We start from the raw sequence: 8,688 nt of genomic DNA on the forward strand, positions 1-8,688 counted from the left end.
CTTATCTGGTCTCTAGTCCATCCGACTAGGCGTCTCAGATAGTAATTCTTTAGGACCCTCAATAGGTGGCTGTATGGTTCCAATAAAAATTCACAGTTAAGACTTCAGAAAGAATTTCCGATCAATCCGGGCTCCTACTTTCCTGGTCCTTCAAGGTGGTGTAGACCCATAAGCAAAAGTGTCCCTTAGAAATAGTCCCAAATAGTCCCAACGCGTTTCATCCCCTCCTCAATCTGGGGTTCATCAGGGGACAAAAATTATCAGAGGAGAAAGACCATAGTTGGTGCACCGATAATAAGTGCTTCAATCCTGTAATATAGTCGTGCATGGAAAGGCACACAGCACCATATATTTATACCTCCTCACCCAATGATGTGCGCCAACTGATTCAAATTCTCCCCGGAAGATCTCAATTAGTTGTGGTCATTTCCGGAAAAGTACTAGACGTGGAATGCAAACTGCATTCCATGGTTTGTGTAAGCCCATAGTTGCGCATAAATCTTATGTCACTTCCGGTCGCGTACTCATGAGCATTTCCGGTATCATCCTACACATGGAACGCAGATGCGTTCCACTGTTTATCTATACACACACTCGCGCACTAATTTGCCTACAGTCACTTCCGGTTGCGCAATCGCAGTTATTCCCAGTGCTACCCTGAACGCAAGCTGCATACTTCAGTCCAATGACTCAAACTGTGACGCATATTACGTCAGTTCCGAAAACACCATGGAGATGAACCGCAAGCCTCCGTTAATCGGGAGACCGCTCACATAAGAATGGGGAATATTAACTGACAGTACATCTTTTTAGAAAAAGCCCCATAACAATAAGGTGTTAAATATGCAAATGACAATGTCAGTATACATACAATAGTCTCTCTCTTTCAACAACAAGGTATTAGATATGTCAATGGTAGTGTCGGTATACATCTAGTGGTCTCTCTATTTTTAACAACATAATAGTCATTGGGTGAAGACCTAAGTGTCAAAGTGGCAGATGCAATCTTTTTAATCATCCAGATGAAAAGGGTTGCAAATATACATTATGTCAAATAAAGAGACATCTTGAGGCGCTTACAACATGGGGGGAAAGGGGCGGGGGAGGAGATCCTCACCCTTTTAAAAGAATAGTAATTAAGTATGTTGAATAGTCCACCACAATTAGAAATCTATGTGTGAGTGTCTGTACAGTAAACCGTATCATTCTATTACAAAATCCAGTTCAAATTAATCATGATATATAGAGTATGAAGAAATAGTCCCAATCAACCAGCACCAAAGATATAGTTACTGGGATTAAAATCAGATGTCAATCCAATAAAGGGGCCAATCATAATTTCGTCCGTTAGGACTAATTACAGAAAAGGCTACACAAAACTAGAGAAATTCAGTTGTTCATTAATACCTCCAGGTGTTAGGGATTCAAGCCAGAAAATCCATCTGGATTCCCGCTGCAGAATTCTCCTATTCCAGTCTCCCTGGCGAGCTAGAGGGCTGACAACTTCAACTGAACGGAACACAATAGAATTTAAATCTCCTCCATGATGGATATTCACATGTTTAGCCAGGGGTGTGTATCTCTTGTTTCTAACATCCCCCAGATGTTCACCAATGCAAACTTTAAATTGTCTCTTAGTTTTTCCCACGTAGTCTTTTGGACAAGTGCATGTGCACATATAGACAACACCCATGGTTTTACAGTTGGCAAAGTGTTTATTCCTGTACGTGCGTTTAGTTACCGCACTCTCAAAAGTATCCGAAGGTGAGACATATTTACAGAAAATACATTGGCCGCATCGAAAAGTGCCTACCGACCTTCTATCCAGCCAAGAGCCCTCTTTTTTAGGGGGAACAAAGTGGTTATGCACCAGATGATCTTTAACTGATTTTCCTCTCCTAAAAGTAACGGATGGATAGTCTGTAATCCACTTAGATATATCAGGGTCAGTCCTCAGAATGCCCCAGTATTTTCTCAAAATTGTCATAACCCTTGGGTGTTGGTCATCATACGTCCCAATCAGTCTGGTAAAGGAGATCTGTTCAGACCTAGCTCGTGGTACGAGCAATTTAGACCTGTCCTGCTGTAAAGCATAATTGTATGCTTTATTAATCACCTTAGTGGGGTAGTCTCGATCAATGAACCACTCCTTTAAATCCTAGGCCCTATGGAGAAAGTCAGATCCAGATGAGCAGTTTCTCCTCAACCTTAAAAATTGGCCCTTGGGAATTCCTTGCTTCAGAGGGGTAGGGTGATAACTCCCCCATCTTAACAAACTATTTGCCGCTGTCGGTTTCCTAAAGATAGATGACCTCAAGGAGCCAGATTCATCGATTGATATAGTGACATCCAAAAAGGCAATCTTATTGCCACCTATCTCATAGGTAAATTTTAGACCTAGATCATTAATATTGAGACGCTGTATGAACCTAATAAAAGACACCTGGTCTCCTGTCCAGAGGATGAGGATGTCGTCGATGTAACGGCCCCAAAATTGTATATTTGGGCCTCCCGACGACATCCCCGTCCCCAAAGACCACGGTGTCTTCCCACCAGCCCAGGAGCAAATTGGCATAAGTGGGGGCACAGGAGATCCCCATTGCCGTGCCCCTGAGCTGGTGCTAGAACTTGCCATGAATAAGAAAAAAATTATGCTTCAGGACATAATCAAGTAATTGGAGAATAAATCTATTGTGTGGGATCAAGTGATTTCCCCTAGTGCCCAGAAACGTTTCCACTGCCAGTAGACCTGCTGCATGATGAATACTGGAGTATAAAGCCTCTACATCGATTGAAACCAGTATGGTACCTGGATCAACCGTGATACCGTCCAGCTTAGTTAGTAGGTCTGTTGTGTCCCTCAAGTACGACGGTAAAGCTGTAACAAACGGTCTAAGCATCCAATCCAAATAAATACTTGAATTCTGGCTTATTGCATCTATCCCTGAAACAATTGGTCTCCCCTTCAGGGGAGGGTAACCCTTACGCACCTTAGGGAGGGTGTAGAAAGTTGCAATGACAGGGAATTTCGGAAGGAGAAAGCTAAACTCACATGATGAAATTAATCCATCCATTCTAGCTTGTTGTAAGATATCAGATAGTATTCTAGTAAAATTCGATGTGGGGTCCTTCTGTAGTACCTGGTAAGTTGCAGTGTCCGAGAGGATCCCCATACACATCGACACATATTGGTCACAATCCATGAGTACTATATTCCCTCCCTTGTCGGATGGCTTAATGACAAGGAGTTATTATTTAATTCCTGTAATGCTCTCTGTTCATCAAACGTGAGATTAGGGTCAACCCTAGGTGTCCTAGGGTTGATTCTCCTAATCTCCTCAGTGACTAGTGACGAAAAAATGTGGATGCTACTGATCTCCCCTATAGGTGGCATTTTGACACTCTTAGGTATTAAATCCGAAAAAGGACCCTCCCCTGGTGTCCGGGTACCCTCATCCGCAAGTTCAGACAGTACATGAAGATCCTGAAGATCCTCCATTGAAATACCCAGTTGTTGACATTTAATTTTATCATTAAGAGCAAAAACCTTTTTCCATCTCAGCTTTCTCAGGAAAAGGTGAACATCCTTGACCCATACAAAGGGATCAAACCGGGTTGTGGGCACAAAGGACAAACCCGTCCCCAAAACTCTTCTTTCAATCCCTGTGAGGGTATGTGCTGACAAATTTATAATGCTATATTAAATTAAATGCTAAATTTATAATGCAGTGGCTGTTGATTTTGCGGGACATTTGATGGATAGATGTCCTTTTTGCCGGCAAGACCAACATTCTACATTGCTGTAATCTCTATTTCCTCCTTGGTGGTTACTCCCCCCCCCCCCCCCCCATCTTCCCTACCTGGGCTGCACAGGAGCCAACTTAACCCTTTTCTTTGACATGCTTTCTAGTTCAGCACCTTGGGCTATTTCCTTTAAATCAACCCATTGCATATTGCGCCACTCCGGGCGACTAGTGTGTTCGGCAGTCTGAAGGTAGGTTTAAGACCATTCATAAAACACTGCAACAATAATCTGCGATCCTTATCATCATTATGCTTATATCCAAAATCCAACCATGTTTGTTCTAATACAGAGGCATATTCTGAGACTGACTGAGCCTTATCCTGTTCTACAGTTTGTAACAAGTCTTGTTTTTTTATCCTGCTCTGCCCATGCCCAGTTTTGCATCCTTTGTATACACACCTGACCCGACTCTGATGTATTTTTAATGGCTGGTTCCTGGCCTGGCAGCATCTGAGTAATTTCCATAAGTAAGGGGTCACTGCCTTTCTGCAGAATGACAGAAACTAGATTCCATGTGGCCCGATATGCCTCCTGAACACCCTGGAGGCGCATTCTGAATGTTAAGGGTTTTTTTCGGGGATCTGGGAGCTGTGTAGCGAGGGCAATAAGTTCACTGGGGGACCAAGGCCGATATGTTTCTATTGGCCATACGTGGGGTGGATCGTGTACCTGAACATTATCAACCATCCTAGGAGGTTGAAAGTGTACATGACTAGTGGTCCTCATAGGGAACAGAGGCACCCTGGGTGTTGTCCCTGGGTGTGAAGACCCACAGGACCTGCAACAATTAACCCCAGGTGGATTCTGATGACCACAACGTCTGCAAGTCCATGCCATTGACCCAGCATAAGGCGGGGGTGCTGAAGGGGGTGCAGAATTTACATCAGGTACAGAGACTACAAGGGTTTGAGAGTTTTTCAAACTATCATAGATTACATAGACAGTTCCATGCCTGGTTTCTTCTGATTTATGTTCACTCATTGAGAGACGTTTTGCTACCTCTAACCACATCCTAGCCTGCTCTAGTTTGTTTTTATCTTTCAACCATCCTTCCCAACTGCAGATATATTTCTCCCATTCCTTCTCCTCCAAATTTCCCCACACCAAATTTCCTCAATATTATTTCACATCCCTCTACTGCTTCTTTCCCTTTCAGTCTCTCCACTATCTCACATGCTGGAACTGGGGCCACGCCCTTTAGGTTAGTCAATTCCTTACTGTTGCCAGTCCCCATGACTGCAATCACTGTGCCAGAGTTACCGCAGAACTCTCTTCAGCACACCTAGAGCCTCTCAGACTCTCAATTTGATCCCGTCCCAGTCTCCTCTGATCCTCGAAAGACGGATCTGATCCTGTCCCAGTCTCCTCTGAGCCTCGGAAGACAGATCTTTAAGGAAGTACTAACACAGATTTTCCAGCCCTGTGAGCTAGGGAGATTCTTACACACTTCCAAACAAATAACAATACCAAGCCTACTGCTCCACTTACTATTGCAATTATTTCTACATGATCATATAACATTTCCCAGCTCAAAGGTTTTCCTTCTACACCTTGTAAAGGCACTGTGTGACAATTATATCTGCAATAAGTGTTACTTGTTATACTATATGTTTCCCAGTCTGGGTATACAGCCTAACCCTAAGCAAGAACTTCAGCTACTATGATTTTCCCTCTCTTGAGCTTACACAAAACAGAACACAGACACTGAGGACAACGATTCTGATTAATCAAAAAGACTTAACAATATGTCAATCATTCATCTAAAAACCACATTGAAACATATAAGACAACAAATTCAATCACTGGCAAGGGTTCAAAAATGATTGTCTTGTTAGGACCACCAATTACCCATCTTGGAGCCCTCTAGGTAGCACTGAATTAGTAGTAATACAAGGGATTACTTACCGCAGATTTCATTCAGTAATTCCCAGAGAGATCCTTGTTGACGGGTCCAGAGGAGGTCCGGTTATGACAATCCCAGGTTTCAGGCACCATGTACTGTTATGGAGACCCTCTTTGTTTTAAGGAGAACTTTAGAATAGACAGCAAAGGGTCTTCACATTGCCAGCAAGATTCAAATTAAGATACTTCATCGATGAAGGAAGAGAGACAGAATACATGTGACATGCATTGTCAGCAGGTAGAGTCTTCCTCGTGTGGCAGCAAAGACTCGCCATATTTATTAGCTAGACAGAACAGAACTTCATTGTTACAGAAAACCGAAATAGACTTATTAGTAACAAATTTCCCTTGGCCCAGCGTAAACCTTCTTGTCAAGGACTTTTCAGGAAACAAGTATCTTAGTCAGACATTCCACAATGTAAAATTAGAAAACACTCAAGCAGACTTCAGGCATAGCAAAAATATAAATTGTTTTTATCTAAATTAATAATGATATCTAGATATTAAAAAAATTAACCACAACACCCTATATAAGGTACCTCCTCCAAAATGGAGGTGCTTGTGCAAGGTTATTGTTCCATGTGCTAAACACTTGCTCCAGCCCTCAGGTCCCGCCGTCTGTCAGTTCTGTCCTCCAGTCTGTCTACAGTTATGCCCACCAGCTTACTTACATGGAGCACCTGTCTGTTACCTATTGTGCCCGCCAGCCAGCCTGCCTGGAGCACCTGCCGTGGCAGCCAGCCTGCCTGGAGCACCTGCCTGTAACCTGTCATGCCCGCCAGCCAGCCTACCTGGAGCACCTGCCTGTAACCTGCTGTGCCAGCCAGCCTGGAGCACCTGGCTGTAACCTGTCGTGCCCGCCAGCCAGCCTACCTGGAGCACCTGCCTGTAACCTGACGTGCCCGCCAGCCTACCTGGAGCACCTGCCTGTTACCTGCTGTGCCAGCCCGCCTACCTGGAGCACCGGCCTGTAACCTGTCGTGCCCGCCAGTCTGCCTACGTGGAGCACCTGCCTGAAACCTACCGTGGCAGCCAGCCTGCCTGGAGCACCTGCCTGTAACCTGCCGTGCCAGCCAGCCTGCCTGGAGCACCTGCCTGTAACCTGTCGTGCCCGCCAGTCAGCCAACCTGGAGCACCTGCTTGTAATCTGCTGTGTCCGCCAGTCTGCCTACCTGGAGCACCTGCCAGTTACCGGCTGTACCCGTCTGCTTGCCTACCCGGAGCACCCGTCTGGCTATCTGCCAAACCAGCCTGCTTATCTACCCGGACCACCCGTCAGCCTTCCTGCCGTGCTCATCCACTGTACCGGTCAGTTCCTGCCATCTGACCCGTGGGAGTCACCTGCTCTCACACAAGGTCGGTCCCAGAGTGGCACCTGGTTCACCTGCCCGGTCCCTCCCTGGTTCACGGAGTCGACTAAGCCGCCGTGTGACCTTGGTCAGGCCAAGTAGGCACTTAGTTACGCTCCTCTGGTCCCTCCTTGCACCGAAGCACAGAGGTTTCACCACCCGGACGCGTAACACTCAGCGGGTAGAGGAGGCTCAGGTGGTGAGTGTACCTGCAGGTGGAGAAGGCTCAGGGGTTCGAGTGATCCCGCAGGTGGAGGAGGCTCAGGGGGCAAGTGATCCCGCAGGTGGAGGAGGCTCAGGGGGCAAGTGATCCCGCAGGTGGAGGAGGCTCAGGGGGCAAGTAATCCCGCAGAAGGAGGAGGCTCAGGGGGCGAGTGATCCCGCAGGTGGAGGGGGCTCGGCAGGAAGGAGGAGGCTCAGGGGGCGAGTGATACCGCAGGTGGAGGAGGCTTGGCAGGTGTAGGGGGCTCAGGATGTGAGTGACCTGCAGGAGGAGGAGGCTCGGCAGGTGGAGGAGGCTCAGGATGTGAGTGATCCCGCAGGTGGGAGGAGGCTCAGGGGGCGAGTGATCCGGCAGGAGGAGGAGGCTCGGCAGGTGGACGGGGCTCAGGATGTGAGTGATCCCGCAGGTGGAGGAGGGGGCTCAGGGGGCGAGAGATCCTGCAGGAGGCTCAGGGGGTGAGTGATCCCGCAGGAGGAGGAGGCTCGGTAGGTGGAGGGGGCTCAGGATGTGAGTGATCCCGCAGGTGGAGGAGGCTCATGATGTGAGTGATCCTGCAGGTGGAGGAGGCTCAGGGGGCGAGTGATCCCACAGGAGGAGGAGGCTCAGGGGGCGAGTGATCCTGCAGGTGGAGGAGGCTCAGGATGTGAGTGATCCTGCAGGTGGAAGAGGCTCAGCAGGAGGAGGAGGGGGCTCGGCAGGTGGAGGAGGAGGCTCGGCAGGTGGAGGAGGAGGCTCGGCAGGTGGAGGAGGAGGCTCGGCAGGTGGAGGAGGGGGCTCGGCAGGTGGAGGAGGGGGCTCGGCAGGAGGAGGGGGCTCGGCAGGTGGAGGGGGCTCGGCAGGTGGAGGCTCGGCAGGAGGAGGGGGCTCGGCAGGAGGAGGGGGCTCGGCAGGTGGAGGGGGCTCGGCAGGTGCTGGGGGCTCGGCAGGTGCTGGGGGCTCGGCAGGTGGAGGGGGCTCGGCAGGTGCAGGAGGCTCGGCAGGTGCAGGGGGCTCGGCAGGCGGAGGGGGCTCGGCAGGTGGAGGAGGAGGCTCGGCAGGTGGAGGAGGAGGCTCGGCAGGTGGAGGAGGAGGCTCGGCAGGAGGAGGGGGCTCGGCAGGTGGAGGGGGCTCGGCAGGTGGAGGGGGCTCGGCAGGAGGAGGGGGCTCGGCAGGAGGAGGGGGCTCGGCAGGAGGAGGGGGCTCGACAGGTGGAGGGGGCTCGGCAGGCGGAGGGGGCTTGGCAGATGGAGGCTCGGCAGGTGGAGGGGGCTCGGCAGGTGGAGGGGGCTCGGCAGGAGGAGGGGGATTGGCAGGTGGAGGAGGCTCGGCAGGTGGAGGAGCGGGCTCGGCAGGTGGAGGGGGGCTCGGCAGGTGGTGGGGGGCTCGGCAGGTGGAGGGGGGCTCGGCAGGTGGTGGGGGGCTCGGCAGGT

This window comes from Phyllobates terribilis, unplaced genomic scaffold (genome assembly GCF_046119375.1).
Source record: "Phyllobates terribilis strain yellow unplaced genomic scaffold, ASM4611937v1 Scaffold_1__5_contigs__length_1240528914, whole genome shotgun sequence".
Classification (NCBI taxonomy): domain Eukaryota; kingdom Metazoa; phylum Chordata; class Amphibia; order Anura; family Dendrobatidae; genus Phyllobates; species Phyllobates terribilis.